The following is a 17,384-nucleotide window of genomic DNA, read 5'->3' as shown; positions in this document are numbered from 1 at the left end:
GGTTTGTCAAACATATGGATTTTGGCGATAAATGTAATCCAAATCTAAATCAAAATTGTATTGTGGATCATAATTGATCTGAAAGTTTCAGATTCTTTTTTCTTTTTTCTTCTACTTAGACCAATTGGGGGACTGCGATCCAGATGTGGATCCCTCAATTGAACGAACTGAGTACTTGAAAAAGTACTGTAGCAGATCTGATTGGTAGAAAACATTTAGCCGTAATTCAGTGACTCTACATTTCAACCACTGAGACTTCTATAGCAGATGCTCTGTTGCAGTTCAAACATTTATGTAATTATATGCATTTATGTAAATCATTTTCAATGGATCAGAGATTACAGCGCTAGACACATTTGCTCAGAAAGGACTGAATATTACAGACTTTCTGATCTGATTAGGAAAGTGGTGGTATGGTTTGTTCAAAAAAGGAAAAGTTGGTGATTAACACAGTGTGGAGTCTCAGAGATTTTTGGATTGTTTTTTTTGAATATGTTTTGACATGTCATGACATTTGTTATTATTTCAGTTACTTAAAGCATATTAATAGCAAAAGTCTCATTATACTATATTCAGCACAAATTGCACTACAATAATATGTGAGTAACATGTACATGTTTGAGAAAATGTACATCTATTTGTACATATTTTTGAGAAAATCAAAAAAAAAAAAATTATGGACATGGGATTTTCACAAGACTTTTGAGTACTGGATTATTTAGACCACAGTCTTTGTTACAACATGCTGTGAAAACCATCCTGTTCATTCATTCACATAAAACAATGCAATAATTTAACTTTTTTGTGACACTTTTTGTTTTAGAAAGGATGTATGTGAGGGAGTGTCAATGGTCATGAATATTGATGTCTATCAGAAATGGGGAGATAATGACCCACCCTCTAATGGGTCTATCAAGGTGGAATGCCACTGTGGAAACTAAAAGAAAGAATTTGAGGAGACTAAATGAAAAAAAGATGTTTTTGTTTGTTATTTACAAAATAGTGGGCAATTTATTTTAAAAAAATTAATAAAACATGAGGGTCATTTTGAGCACACAGATTTGAACATATATGTAACCTGCACAATGACTAATACAAATATTGCCCACTCATAAAAAAAAACTGAAATTAATCATTTAAAAAAACATAAGTTTTGTGGTGCACTTGCGTGCCCTCCCAGTGCGAGGTGTATGTAAAGGCAAGAGTGATGCAGCCACATTCTGGAGAAAAAAAATTGGAAATGGAGCGGTTTGCTCCATTGATGAGGCAGTATTTTACAGTAAACACTGGTCATAAGCTAGCTAAAACTAGGCCAATTAAATATACAGTGCCCTCCACTAATATTGGCACCCTTGGTAAATACTGTATGAGTAAAGAAGGCTGTGAAAAGTTGTCTTTACTGTTTAACCTTTTGCATTTACAGCATTTGAAAGATGCCCTTATCCAGAGCGACATACATTTATCTCATTCATACAACTGAGCAATTGAGGGTTAAGGGCCTTGCTCAAGGACCCAATAGTAGCAGCTTACTGCTTACAGAGCATACAGTACTGGGATTTGAACTCACAACCTTCCAAACAAAAGTCCAACATCTTAACCACTGAGCTACCACTTCCCTTTTGAGCATTTGTTTAAAAAAAAAAAATTCACAAAAATACTCTGCTCTCATGGGTATCAAATAATTGCAAACACAACACAGGTTTATCCAAACAAAATTATAGATGTGCAACAATTATTGGCACCCCTATGAATTCATATGAGAAAAATATATTTGAAGTACAATACCATTGATATTTTACATTTTTAGTACATCTGGGTTACAAGGAAAAGGAAATTCTTCAACTATGACTTCCAGTTTCACAGGGCTATAAATATGAGGTAACACTTAGGCCAAATTCCCTTAGTCATTTATAACAATGGGTAAGACCAAGGAATATAACTGTGATATGTGGAAAAAGGTTGTTGAGATTCACAAAATGGTAAGTGGCTATAAGAATATAGCAGAAGCATTGGAAATGCCAATTTCCACCATCAGGGCATTAATTAAGAAGTTCCAGTCAACTGGAAATGTTATCAATTTCAGGACAATGATCCAAAACATACATAAAAATCACCACAAAATGATTTACTGACCACAAAATCAAGGTCCTGACATGGCCATCCCAGTCCCTTGACTTGAAACCCATAGAAAACCTGTGGGGTAAACTGAAGAGGAGAGTCCAGCAGTGTGGACCTCGAAATTTTGAAGTAGAGATTCTGTATGGAGGAGTGGTCTCAGATACCTTTCCATGTATTCTCCAACCTCAACAGGCTCAGACTCAGAGCTGTTATCTTGGCAAGGCTTAAATTGAGTAAAAGGATGCCAATAATTGCTGCACACCTATATTTAACAAAGATATTTTTGTTGATTAACCTGTGTTTTGTTTGCAATTGTTTGACATCACTAATAACACAGTATTTTGTGGGGTTTTGTTTATCAAATGATCAAAAGCTTAAACAATAAAGACAATTTTTCACAGCCTTCTTTGCTCATATTTAAGGGTTCCAATATTAGTGGATGGTACTGTAGTCTAAACATTCATATTTTTTTTTATTTATCATATTATATATCATATATTTACCATATTATACAGCATAAAATTGAAATATTTTTGTACATTCTGTATGACATTTAGATGTAATGAAAATTGCCTATATCCAGGACAAAGTATTTCACTCGAAATACTGACTGATTTCAGTCAGGCAATATAGTTGGGAAATAGCCCAACTGCTAAAACATGTACATATCTAAAAATAACATGTTAACTAATGTAAGTAAAAAATAATTGATTTACTCATCAGAAATTATATTCTCTGCTGGATCAAGTCGCTCTTCAAAATGCAACCGTTCATCATCAGAGTCAATCTCTGAAAGGAAAAGGTGAACTCTTCCTCACTGTCCAGGACCATCTGGAGCGCTTCCTCGTGTGTGTAGCATGCCGTCATCCAAAAGTGATGAAAATTCAATTAATATGATTAAGCTTGATGCCATTTTTATTGCATTGTAGGGGGTTTTAACAAAGTTTGTATGGCTCACCCACATCATTACCATATGAATAGTATACACTGCGGGTGGGTGTGTCTAGATCAGCGCTAATGAGCTGAGACAGAAAACCTGTACCTATTGTTATTTTCATGCACATTACATAATCAGAGAATACTTGTTCTTGATTTGAATTGGTTCATTTAAATTTAGACATTTCCAGGTTACTATAGCCATATTTCTCATCTCTGTGCAACAATTATACACTGTGTTTCGGTTCATTTTTATGACACACTCCAGATAGAAGTTCACAGAGATGGATGCTGTGGAAAGTGCATCCTGTTTGTTTTCTGTATTTTAACACAACATTTTGTTTTTATTGTGAGTGGACACGAATAAATGTAGACCCTTTACAGTTTCGAATGATAAAGTCTTTTGGAGTCTTCCTCTTTTCTGTAGGACCATAAATGACAGAGTATTTTAACTCGTTGCTATTAGAAAAAAATCCAAGTGATCCCACAGGTGCCTCCGTTGACTCCTTAGGGTTAAAGACAAGTGGAAGATTAGGTATTCATTCTCCTGCCTCAAAAAAGTGTTCACAGACCATGGCATTAATCAAAAATAAAGCATCACTTTGCATTATCCTAAACCACAAAATTCAGTTCTAAAGACAAGTAAAATAAAGTTCAATAAGAAAAGTGAACCAGAAATCTAGAATAGTCTCTTACAAAAAGTGTTACTAAAATAATAATAATGGGTCATTACACCATGCCCTGATGGTATTCAAGTTTCAGTAACAAATTATAATGTAATTTTTTTTAAATGCTAATAGCTTTTGACTACTTTTGCTTATTTTCATGAGACAAGATTCCTTGGTAATGCTGAGAATTATGTTAATGGTCTAATGGTGCGCCGAACTTCCAGTCTGCCATTTTGAAATGCTTTGAAAACCTACTTTTTCGACCTCCCCCAAGACCATTCATCCAATTTTCACGAAAATCAAATCAAATCAGCTTCACGCCATGCTGCCAAAAATCGAAAAAGCTTTATGATAGACCAAACTGTTCTCGAACAATGTGCCAAGTAATTTGAATATGAGCACACCAAAATGCATGTGAGGCTATATCTCCGTAATGCTTTTGCATATTCAGACCACTCTTTGTATCTTGCATAGCCATCATGACTTGAGGGTACCTGCTCAATTTCAGAACAGTGCCACCTAGTGCTCATAAGGTATGAAAAAAAGTGGAGAAAAAAAATTCACTACTTGTCCTACAAATTTTGTCCATTCATCACATATCATCTTCACATTAAGCCTCACAAAATGGATCAAAAGAACCTTTAATAGTCCAAACAGTTTGCTCGTAATGGGCTAACAAATCTGATGGTGAATCCGCCAAATAGGAAGTGAGGCTGTATCTCAGCATCAACTTTACGCACTGACACAAACTTGGTAGGCGTGTTCAGGATGATTACCTGAGGCTATGAAACAAACAAATGTGACAGTGCCTCCCACTGGTCAAAAGTTACCTGTTAAAAATGCTTACAACAGACTGCCATTTTTGCAACCCCCCCCCCCCCCCCCCAAATTTTTGTCCAATCATCACCAAATTTGCCTCACATCATCTTGAGACCTATCTGAACAAAAAATATCAAAAGAGCTTTGATATTCAAAACTGTTCTCCTGTAACAAGCTACCAAATGCAAAAAAAAAAACAAAAAAAAAACAGGAGGTGAGGATATATCTCAGCAATGCATTGATGTGGAACATACATCATGAAACTTGATATGTGTCGTCAGTATTTTTCATTATATCACTAAAAGTTTGTGCTAAATTCACAGTTAATTTTTCCTACAATTACCTGGATTAAGCTGAAGTAAATGCACACCAAAATCTGAAATTCAAATGTACTTCCAATCGACCATCTTGGATTTTGTTTAAAAATTGCTACTCCTCCTACAAATTTTGTCCAATCATCACCAAATGTGACACACATCATCTGCAGGAATTGGGGCTGTATCTCAGCAAGAACTTTGTGCACTGACACAAAACTTGGTATGTAGCTTCAGAACCATGACCTTAGGCTGTACGACAAATTTTGTGACAGTGCCACCTACTGGTCAAAATTAACAAGAACATGCTAAAAAGGCTTCCATCTAACTGTCTGAACAAAAGTTATCAAAGGAATTTTGATATTCAAAACTGTTCTTTCATAACAGAATGGCAAATTGCATATAACTTCTGAATGGTTTGTTATAAAATCATGACCATGCTAAAATCATGCTTGCTTATCTAATTACTTTGCTTCTGTAGTGCTTGGCCCCATAATTGCTGCTTGCAGCTATATTTATAGGCCAAGCAATGCAGGTGTGTAAACAGCTATTGTTTTCATTCTGATTCTTATTGTTATAAAGGCCCAAACACCACAGGCATGTAGGCACCTTCTTCTTCTTCTTCTTATCATTATTATTATTATGGGCCAAGCATTGAAGGTGCATAGGCACCTTTTGTTTTTGTTAGTGTTCTTTATTCTTCTTCTTCTTTTCAATCAACAATTTGATTGACATTATTTTCCGTCATGAAAATTTTTCCACCATTTTGAATTTTCTGAAAAACCTACTTTTTTTGGAACTCCTCCTAGGCGGTTCGTCCGATTTTCACCAAAATTGAATCAGATCATCTTAAGACCATGCTGGCAAAAACTTATTCAAAACTTTTTGATAGACACAACTGCTCCCTGCCATGATTGTTTAGCTAATGAGCTTGGACCATTAATTGTTGCTTGCATCTATAATGCTACTTCTTCCTCTACTCGGGTCTACGGCAGCCCATAGAAATGCTTGCGGAAAAACTTATGAAATTCGGTGCTAATAAATCAAAATGGCGGAAACAGTTTCATAATGGAAAATGATGCCATAGGATGCAATTGAATTGTCTTGAGCCAAGAAATCAGAGGGATCAGAGGAATCAGAGGAAAAAGAATCTTACTAATAACTATTGAACTGTAAGGTCGAGAAACAAGATTCCTTTTCCTCGGATTCCTTGACTCAAGATAATTCAAGTGCACCCTATGATGTTGAAAGGAAATTATCTCTTATATTATGAACTGCTATCAATTACCTATGATTAATGTATTCATTTAATTACCTCTTTAAATAAGCTGATCAACTGCTATCCTTGATTATATTATTATATATTTCCGTGTCAACATGACGCAGGACTTATTTTGTATTATGACTATGTACTGTGTGTTTTGTTTAAATCTGTCTGACACCTGGACCAGTAGAAATCATCCACGCACTGCTTGTTTTCAATGTGTATAAATACTCTTGGTTTGCATGAATAAACTCGGATGTCTATTTGAGCATGCATGTGTCCATGTGTGTTCACTTAGGCTCCCCAGATCGATCTGAAATGCTCTGAGGCAAATCACACTTTCTAGCTCATAGAAAGAACTAAATGTTAATAGAAGTAATTGTAGAACAGGCTGGAAGGCATGATGGAAGATCTGACAGGTATAATCTGAGATTCCTGGGATACATGGAAATCTAACAATTTGGTGTCAGATGTGGGATTACTCCGGGCCAGGTGAGTGTTTTTTCTTTCCTCCCTGATGCGGTGTAATTTCATACCCATAATTATAACTAGAGAAGTGAGTGATTATCTGTCGCCGATAATCTGTACTCTGGTCTATGATCCTCTGTAACGTTATGCCCACCTAATCTAATAATTGTATTTTATATTTGTAGAATAATTTGCAAAACTGTCTGTGTGGTTTGCCTAAGAGAGTGTTATATTTGTGTCGTAGTATTGTTTGTTTAGTATTATTGTGTTATTGTGCGTGTTGTGTTCCAAGTTATAGGAGGGTCTCCGTCCAGCCCGGCTCTTCCGTCTCCTGGCATGACACCAAGAGACTGGATTGAGACCGTGTTAGGGGGATTCTATACGGTTCCATATTTAGATTGTTTACATGGCTGATCAGTTGCATGCGCACCGCAGCTTCAAATTATTTCACTCCGTGGCTACTTTGAGCCGCGTGTATTTGCTCAGATCAAACGAACGATTTATGACGGGGAAGGTGATCCAGATTGGGATTATGAGTATATGGCGAAATGTTATTTGGGATGGCTTCGCCTACTCCCCTTTATGGAATAAACATTATAATTTAAAAGACAAACTATAAAACATTTCATGTGAATGATAAGACACCTCGGGCACCACCATGTACAACTAAAGTTCCAAGCCTAAATTCCAGCCCCGCTGCTGCTCCAATTTCGAAGCAAACACCCACTCATGCTAAACCGCCCACACACCCAGCGCAAGCGCTGTCCTGTCATGCTCATCTCCCATTGCCTGGTCCGGATTATTGTTTAGGCACATCATGTCATTGTTGTAAGAAACCTGGCCACTGGGCTTGTAACTGTTACGCTAAAAAAACGAGATCAGCAGCAAAAGAGAGGTCAAGGTGGCCGTGGTCGTGGTTCTATGGTAAGAGATGGCCTGCAGTATTTTCCTGCACAATCTGTCCCATATTATCAGCCTGGTCAATATCAGCCCACTCCTCATATGTATGGCCCATCTCCCGTCCCCGCTGCTGCAGGGGGGGCGAGGTCCCAATCAAACCATCAATCAGATACATTTCCACCTCCACCTCCTTCTTATTATCACAATCAATAGAGAGCCACAGAGCTCTTGTGACCCAGTGTGCCAATCAAACTTAAACGTAGCTCTTTTAATTTTAATTTGAATTCCGTGTGTTTCCCTGTTTGGAAACTAAATGAAAGTGTTTTGAATTCCATAATGATGTTAATCTAAACACAGAGCGCGTGAGAGAGGGGGAGAACGCGCGAGAGAGGGCCCTGCTACTGCTCTCGCAGATAGAACGGCGTGTTGATATGTCATTTTAACGCTGATACGTCATTTTAACGTAAATGAAAGACTTTCTTATTATTGCCATTGTATATAATATTCAGGGACTGTTCTGAATATGAGTACAAATTATTATAACATTTGGATCATTAATTAATTTTCACGCATAAATGTGGAGTGTCCTTTTAATTTTGCATTTTCGGGCTCTAAATTTCTAAACCTCTGATTGTGGAAACGCAGTACATCTCCTAAATCAGCTGTTCAATGTGTCAGAATGTGTCTTATTCAAGATCAGATCCAAGGTTACAGACTCTGTCTAACTCTCTGAGCAGACCACAAGGACATGCAATGTCCTATCAGCTAAGTCAAAACATTCTCATCCTGTATATGTAAAACAATATCCCTTGTCTGAATCGAAAGCCCTTGATATTGATTATTATTGTTAATTCTCTGTTACAGCAAGGTGTTTTGAAGCCCTGTGTAAGTCAGTATAACACGCCTGTTAAGGCCTAAGCCTGTTCAACACAAGACCTCAGGTGGAAGTTGTGTTTCAATGTTGTATTTCTCCTATTGTTCTAATGTGCCTTCCATTATTGCATTACATTAATAGCTTCACACCATGCGTGGTTTAGCATGGTAGATTGTGCTCTGTTGTTTCAGTGTTCAGCCACTGTTTGCATTTACGCAAGGGGATGCCAGCTGACCTGGACACGCCTGTCAAAGGGCTACGTTGACCCCGTGTTTTCTCGTGTGGTGAGACTCAGACAAGATCTGCAATACGGGACGATCTCCTTATCACTGCTGAGTCAGAAGCTGCTGAACTGCAACCGTGAGACTGCTAGAACATCTGGCTCACAATGTATTCAAGGTTTCACATACAACATTGCACCTATGTAAGACAGAAGTCAAATGTTTGGGTTTTCTCTTATCAAAAGGACAGAGAAGGCTGTCGGACGGCCGGATGTCTGCTGTTTATGACTTCTCAGCTGCCCGCTATAAAACAGCTCAGGGCCATTGTAGAACATTCGATCCACTTTTGACTCCTGGGACACATACTCCAGTGACACACACACCTGAGACTGTTTCTGCATTTAAACATTTAAAAACTGCTTTTCCTCTCCAGCCCTGGGTCTGCCCGACTACACGAAACCTTTACCATCTGCCCACTCATGAACACTCTACAGCACAGGAACATGCTGGATTACCCGGCTGTCTGCAGGCAGTGGCTGGGCAGTGGCTGGGAGTGCTGCTCTGTAGGTAATAGATGCAGAATGATTGGTTTCTGTCACCCTTTGGTGTTTCACATGGCCCTTCAGGTATTATCCAGCACTGAAACACAACACATGAAGGCTCAGCGCAGAAGTGGTTATGAAACTATTCTCTGTGCTACCGCAAATTTGACCATTAAATTTGTCTGTTAAATTCACAGGATGACACCATTCCTTTACCTGAAAATCATGATTGTTTAAAAGAAATTGTTTCTTCATGTAGCATTCGATCTGATCTGTCTGATACTCCTTTGTTTAACAGTAAGTATGCTTTTGTAGACGGATCGTGTTCTAAGCCTGCCAATCTCAAATTCCACACTAGTCGACAGTCTAATCTCTTCCTGTGCTAAACCAACAGCTCTCACAATCGTCAAAACAGACGGCGTCTCACATAGTTCTCTATCAGGAGTGTTGTCTGATATGACCTCCAAATTTAGTAAACGTGACTTACGTCCTCAAATAAAGACACATCTCTCATGGTGCTTAATATGTCTTCAAAACAACACTGCTAGTTCTGCTGTAAAGCAGAGGCCATTTGATGCCTTTTGAATGTCTGCAGGTAGATTTTACCCATATGCCGCATAGAATGTTGTTGTTCTCTAAATGGGTTGAGGCTTTTCTATGCGCGAGGGAAAATGCTAAAACTGTCGTCAGGATTTTGGCGAAGGAGTACTGCCTGACCTGATCTTTTACCTGCCGTTCTTATAGAAATTCGAATGACGCCATCTAAAATCAGAGGTATTTCACAGATGTCATTTTCCATTATGAAAATTTTCCTCCATTATTCTGCCATTTAGAATTTTCCAAAAAACCTACTTTTTTGAACTCATAGGCGGTTCATCCGATTTTCACGAACATCAAATTAGATCATTTTCACACCATACAGACAAAAAGTTATGGAATTCAAGTTGATTGGTCAACCCATTCTTGAATAACATGCATGAATTCAACAAACAGCACATCAAATTGTATGTGAGGCTATATCTCCACAATGCTTTAGCCTATTGAGACGAAACTTGGTAGCTGTCATCACAAGCATGATCTGAGGGTACATGCACTGTTTCGACACAGTACCACCTAGTGGTCATGAGATATGAAAAATGGCTTATTTTGCTTATAACTTCTGAACAGTTTGGCCAAAAATCACAAGATTTAGCCTCTTTTGTGCTTGGCCCCTTAATTGATGCACACAGCATCAACATTAACCAGCGCCACCAACAGCTCAAAATTGCACTCATGTTTATGCTAATACCTTTTGAACCGTACGTGCTAGAAAGAAGATTCTTTTTTTTATTCTTTTGCTCAAGACAATTGAACTGCACCCTATGACATCATTTTCTGTTAAAAAAAATTTTTCCACCATTTTGAATTTTCCAAAAAAAACTACTTTTTTGAACTCCTCCTAGGCAGTTCATCTGATTTTCACCAAATTAGATTCAGATCATCTTCAGCCCATGCAAGCAAAAAGTTATCAAAAGCTTTTTAATAGACCAAACCATTCTCATTTTACGCATCAACAAAATAATGGCATGATGCCAAACTGAATCTGAGGCTGTATCTCTGCAATCCTTTGGCATCACACCAAACTTTGTGTGTGGCATTGACACCCCACCCTGACCACACCACATTTATTGGCTATTGGTCAAACATGATAAGCAATTAAATCATATAACAATGGATTGTATTTATGACTTTTCAACCATTTTGCCTAAAATCATATACAAATGTCTAAAATTGCTCTTTTTTACAGTTGGATTTGATGCTCCCTGCCATGCTTGTTTAGCGCCTCATTTTGCCTCTTTAGTGCTTGGCCCCTTAATTGCTCCTTGCAGCTATATTTATTAGGGGACAAGCCCAGAATGGGTGATGGCCCCTATTATTTTCATTAGTGTTCCTATTATTAGGGTCCAAGCACCAAAGGTGCATAGGCACCTATTGTGTCCATTAGTTTTCTCTGCTTCTTCTTATTCTTCCACTTTTGAGTCTATGGCAGCCCATAGAACTGCTTGCAGGAAAGTTATTACACTTGGAACCCAGATATAGGACATCCTGATCTGTTACTACTGCAAATTTGGAGTTTCTAACTCAAACCATCTAGCGCCACCAACTGTCCAAATTTGCACTCATGTTTATGATAATAACATTTGAACCATAAGGGCAAATAGCTCAAGATTATTTGGTTGCGACGATGACGTCATTTTCCATTATGAAAACTTTTTATTATATTGCAATATTGCGAAGGCGGAAGAAGGCAATATATGAGATATTATTGATGTGAAAATGAAAAGAGAGTAAATTGTCAAATATGACACCAATGCTTTTTATTTGAGAGGAAATGTTAACTGTGCTGTCGTCAATGGTAATAGTGATAGGGGGAGTTTTGGAGAGTGTGGACTTAGAGCCAACCAGAAGAACTTCACTTTTATTTATTTGTTGTCATTGAGTTTTAAGAAATGATTAGCCAGCCAAGTTTTGATGTCCTGAAGACAGGTAGTGAGAACAGGGAGGTTTTTGGTTTAGTGGACATATAAAGCTGAGTGTCATCTGCATAACTGTGAAAATGCACTCCATAATGGTTGAGAATATATCTAAGGGGTAACAGGTAGATGATATAGAAGAGTGGTCTCAACACCAATCCCTGCAGGTGTCATAGTGCTGGTCGGAGCACTCGTGTATTTCCCCATGTTTCCCTTCACCATGTTTCCAGTGTTCCGGTGTTTTCTCTCCCTCTTCTTTCTGTTTGCATGTTTGTGTGTGTGTCCCTGGACATGGCGGTGGCCACACCCACCTTCCTGAATGCCAAAATCCCCATCTCAACACTGCTACAGTGGAAAGACTTCCACCCAGACATAATCCAACAGGTAAATGCAAACCTCTACTGAGCCTGTGCACGCAAACCTCACGTGAACCACATCACCCCATACAGGACCTCACATACCTAAAGCAACTGTTCCTGTCCTTGCCAAGATGTTAAAAGATGTTGCCCTGAACCGGAATCCAAACACCACCCCCAGGAGAAACAGATCAAGCCAACACACACCCCGACTGATGAAGAACCACTAGACCTACAGAAAGACCCCAGTCACAACAACAATGCTCAGTTAAACAACAACGGCCAGTTAAACATACCATCAAAAGTCATTTTTTTCAAAAGTTACTCAAGTAAATGTAATGAAGTAAATGCAGCATGTTACTACCCACCTCTCACTATATGTGATATTCAGGATATGTAGATCACACTGTGAATATTCACTTTCCGTAAAACACATTTAATAAATGTTGTCACATGTTTAAATGAATACATAAAATGTTTGAATATTTGGTTTAATGTTGATCGAGTCACACAGTTCTGGTATTATAACTATAGTATTTAAATTAACATGGGTAAAATGTGTGTGGTAGAATAGCGCAGTGCTAATGTGGCTATTGCAAAACGCCAGCACCAGGGATTCAATCCTCAGCTCAGGTGAAGTTTAATTTTATTCATGGCATTGAAAATATCACTAAACCATTTTTAAATAGTTTTACTATTTAAAACTATTTGAAACTAAGAAAAGAACAAATGATGTTTCCATTGGCAAGAAAGGAGAAGATGGAATTTATTCAATGCTACTTGGAGGAACTTTCTACAGTGAAAAAGAAAATGAAATTTAAAATGCTCTTTAAATGAACACGCAACTGAGCTGAGGCTGAGTTGCTGGCATACTACACCCAACACATTACCACTGCGCTATTCCAGCTCACACAGTTGAGCCATGTTAATTTAAACGCTATAGTTATTGTAACTTTCTACGTGACTCGATCACGCTCATTTTATATAATTCGATCTTGTAATTAAAAACTTGTTTAAATTAGGTTTATCATAAGTTTTGATGAGAAACTTAATATTTTTATGTAAAAAATACATAATATTTTTTCTTAAATCTAACCAACCACACATTACATTTTTTTCAGGTTTGACAACGTTTAATGTCCTGTTCTGCTTTTTGCAAAACGGTTCTGAGAGAGGATCATGGATACGCACGCAGGACAAGTACAAGCAGATCATGGGGTTCAGTACAAGACACAGCACTGTTTGGTTGGTAAAAGATATATGCTGTATACAGTATATGTCCTGGCAGAACTACTGTATCTACTAGCAAGCCATGTTTGTTCAAATGAAACATGACTGCCCCTACTGGTCTTGTCTTTCCTGTACCCTCATCATGTGTGTGATACCGCATGAAATCGCAGGATGGCTTTACTTTTGATATGCATTTTCAATGGGCACATCTGTAGCACAGAGACAGCGCTGGTTAAAGTGGTAAATACTACTCGCCTCTGATCAGGGTTGGGTCTCCTTGCTTGTGTTGCTTGACCTTAGTGCAGCTTTTGATACCAATGATCATACAATTCTCCTTGGTAGACTAGAAAATGTTGGTGTTGTTGGCATTAAGGGAACGGCCCTCTCCTGGCTTAGGTCTTGTTTGCCGGATCTTTATCAGTTCATATATGTAAATGATGACTTTATTCTGAGGTGTAGTAAGGTTCTGTTTTAGGCCCACTGCTTTTTTCTTTACACATGATACCTCTGGGTTAAATTATTCGTGAACATGTAATTAGCTTCCACTGTTATGCTGATGATACACAGTTGTATATTTCAGCAAAGCCAGATGATAGACACCAACTTAATAAAGTTGAGGAATGTGTAAAGGACATTAGACACTGGATGCTTATTAACTACCTTTTACTTAATTATGACAGACGTACTTCTACTAGGACCACATGCAGCTAGAAGTAAGCTTTCTGATTACAGAGTAAGTCTGGATGGCCTTTCTGTTTCATGTGCAACCATAAAAGACCTTGGTGTGATTATTGACTACAGTCTTTAATTTGATGCTCATGTAGATAATATTACTTGGATAGCCTTCTTTCATCTCAGAAATATTGATACGATAAGAAATATAATGTCACTACACTATGCAGAAAAATTTGTTCATGCTTTTGGTTGGATTATTGTAATGCCTTACTCTCTGGATGTTCCAGTAGGTGCATAAACAAGCAACAGAATGTAGCTACTAGTGTCCTTACTAGAATCAGAAGAAATGACCACATCACCACTATCTTATCCACACTGCATTGGCACCCAGTAAAATTTTGCATTCATTATAAAATACTACTATTAAGCTATAATGCACTAAATGGTCTTGTGCAACAGTACCTGAGCAAACTTTTGGTCTTTTACAATCCACCACACCTACTTCGATCAAAAGGTGCAGGCTGTTTTTTCATACTTCAAATAGTGAAGGCTACAGTAGGGGGAAGAGCTTTCTCTTACAAAGCCCCACAGTTATGGAAGAGCCTTCCAATTACTGTATTATTTACAGATGTATCTTTTACTGATGTATCTCGGACGCCGGAGGATGTTCTGGTGGTAGAGGAGAAGGTAGAGAAGTAGAACAAACACAGATGAAAAGGCCCATAAAAAGTGGTAGCAGGAACCCCAAGAGCAGTACAAGTGGAAGCTAGGACTGCTTGGTATCATTTGAACCATTGTACCAGAGTACCTAGACTAAGACCTAGGAGATGAGAAGATCAGGTTGCTGAAGAAGAGGAAGGTCTGGCAGTTGATACTTCAGAGCAAAGTCAGGAATAGGCAGGGGAAGGTGTAGATGAAGGAGAAAGAGAACCAGAAGCAGGCCCAAGCCATGAAGGAGGAGGGGATGAACCAGGACCTGCCCCAGCAGAACCTGAGAGAGACACTGATCCAGTTGTTGTACCTGTTTTTGTATCTGCTATGCCTGCAGAGGGGGAAGGAGAACCATTGGCAGCCCCTACTGAACAGGAGCGTGAGCCTGATCCTAGTGCTGAGTTTGATATTGATCAGCTTACAGCAGGGTTTTCTACAATTGATTTCTCAGCCATCAAGTGGCCCCCAAGCCATGACTAATTCCTATATTGACATACAGATTATAATAAGATTACTCAGCACTAATAACACAAACGAAACAGAAACCATTCCCACTATGGTAATATCAGCTTCTATTCCACAAAGTAAAAAGAAAGAGAAATTATTAAAAACAACACAGGTCAATGGTTCGTATAAGAGGGCAATATAAACAGCAAGGAAGTCAAGACTCAATAATTGTTTGTTATCTACACCATAACCCTTAAAAAGGATTGTAGTAGTACTCAACCTGTATGATTACAGACAATGTGCTGAATTTAATCAGCAGTTTTGTCAAATGAACAGTTCTGAAAGGCTTTACTGTCCTGCTGAATGTCTATCCCTCTTAGGGCATTCAGAGTTTCATAAATACTAATTCATCAGTATGGGGAGGCTGGTGACAACACTTAGATGTGCGAATAGCAAGTAAGAAAAGAGAGACTCCTTCAGTGTATGAAATATATTACACACTTGAGTACAAATGTTTTAAAGGTAAACATGATTTGACATGGCTACTAGGTAATGACTGTTTTGGGCAGATAGATGTGATAAAACAAGCTGTATATCAGGCAACAGCTACAGTACCAGAGAATATGATGGTAATAATGCCACAAAAATTGGCATTCCCTACAATACACCCATATGAAGAGCAGAGTGCAGCAGTAGCAGATTTCTGGTGGCTTTGTGGAGGCAAGCATTTAAGGGCCACATTACCTAAAGGGTGAACAGAAATATGTGTTAGGGTGTGAATGATTCAAGAGATCATTATGATGAATTGGGATCCTGAACAACCTGCTGAAACTGCAAAGGGAAATCACAGAGTGAAAAGGGCCTACACCCCAGATCCTCAAGTGTACATAGATTCCATAGGGCAAGCAAGGGGTATACCCAATGAGTTCAAGTCTAGGGATGAAGTAAAGTTAGGCCTTGAGTCTATACTAGTCTGTATAATTCCCAGCAAAAACATAGAATGGATTAATTATATTTACTATAATCAGCAAATGTTTAATAATTACACAGATGATGCCTTGTCAGCTTTAGCAGAACAGTTAAATGCTATAAGTAAAATGGCATGGCAAAACTGACAAACCTTAGACTGGTTACTAGCAGAAAACATCTGTGTAATGTTTGGGGATCAGTGCTGCACATTTATTCCTAACAAACTGAAAAGGCTACGGTATGAAGTTACTGAAAATGCGGGGAGAGACATGCATTCTTGGGACTGGTTTGAGTCTATATTTGGAAAATGGGGAGCTTGGTTGTCAAAAATGGGAATAATGCCGGTTTTGGTAATAATTGTTGGAGGACTATTGTTTTGTTGTGTTGTGCCCATCTTAAGGTCCTTTGTGATTAAAGCCACTGTCAAACAAATGTCTCTTGTGGAAGGGACAACTATGGACAATGACATGAATAAGTACATTGAATTGGCAGGAGATCCCCATGATCCTTGCCCAGACTGGCCCCCTAAGCTGGACTGAGCCCCAGAACAACTACAGGATGATACAGTGGCTGATGATGTAGCCTAAGAACATAGTGCTGGATGCATGGAACTCACATTTTTCCACTTTGACATAGAGTTGGGTCTGGTGGAGCTGGGTTAGGACTGTTTTGACATGTCGGAAGTGTTCTTGCTTGGTTTGGGAACAGATGAGGATGTCATCAATGTATGCAGTGAAAAACTGGTTCAAGAAGTCTCAGAAGATTTCACTGATGAATGCCTGGAAGACCGCAGGTACATTAGCAAGGCTGTATGGCATAACCTGGTATTCCTAGTGGTGAGGAAGGCAGTTTTCCATTCATCCCCTTCATGGATACCAATGAGGTTATGGGTGCTTCAAAGATCAAGTTTGGTGAAGATACGTGCCCCTCGGAGTTGTTCTAGTGGTGTGGGTACAAGAGGAAGTGGATATCTGTTCTGTTCTGTACCATACTGTTTTTGAATGTGTTTTCAACGAATTTGAAGAATGCACAAAATTTAACTCGAGGCTGTATCTCCGCAATGCTTTGAGGGATTGTGACAAAACTTGGTACATGTAATCATCATCATTAGGCCCTGAGGTAACCTGCAGAGTTTTGGTACACTGCCATCTACTGATAAGGAGATAGCAAAAACTTTTTTTGGCTTATAACACTTAAATGCTTTCCTGCATGAAAACCATCATGCTCAGATGCTACCTGAGCAGTTCCAGAACAGCACCACATACTGGACAAATTTTCTAAGAAGTAGCTGTTCTTATATATATATATATATATATATATATATATATATATATATATATATATATACATATGATTGAA

The 17,384-nt window shown here is 38.4% G+C and overlaps 1 protein-coding gene across 1 annotated transcript in view; it reads right to left on the bottom strand.

Annotated features, from left to right (window-relative positions):
* Positions 1-17,384, bottom strand: part of alpk3a (alpha-kinase 3a) — a 99,802-nt gene that overhangs the window by 47,373 nt on the left and 35,045 nt on the right. The gene's annotated exons all lie outside the window — the stretch shown is intronic.

The sequence above is a fragment of the Ictalurus furcatus genome, chromosome 4 (genome assembly GCF_023375685.1).
Source record: "Ictalurus furcatus strain D&B chromosome 4, Billie_1.0, whole genome shotgun sequence".
NCBI lineage: Eukaryota > Metazoa > Chordata > Actinopteri > Siluriformes > Ictaluridae > Ictalurus > Ictalurus furcatus.
Note: the sequence above shows the minus strand (reverse complement) of the source record. Positions and strands in the feature narration are given on the sequence as shown.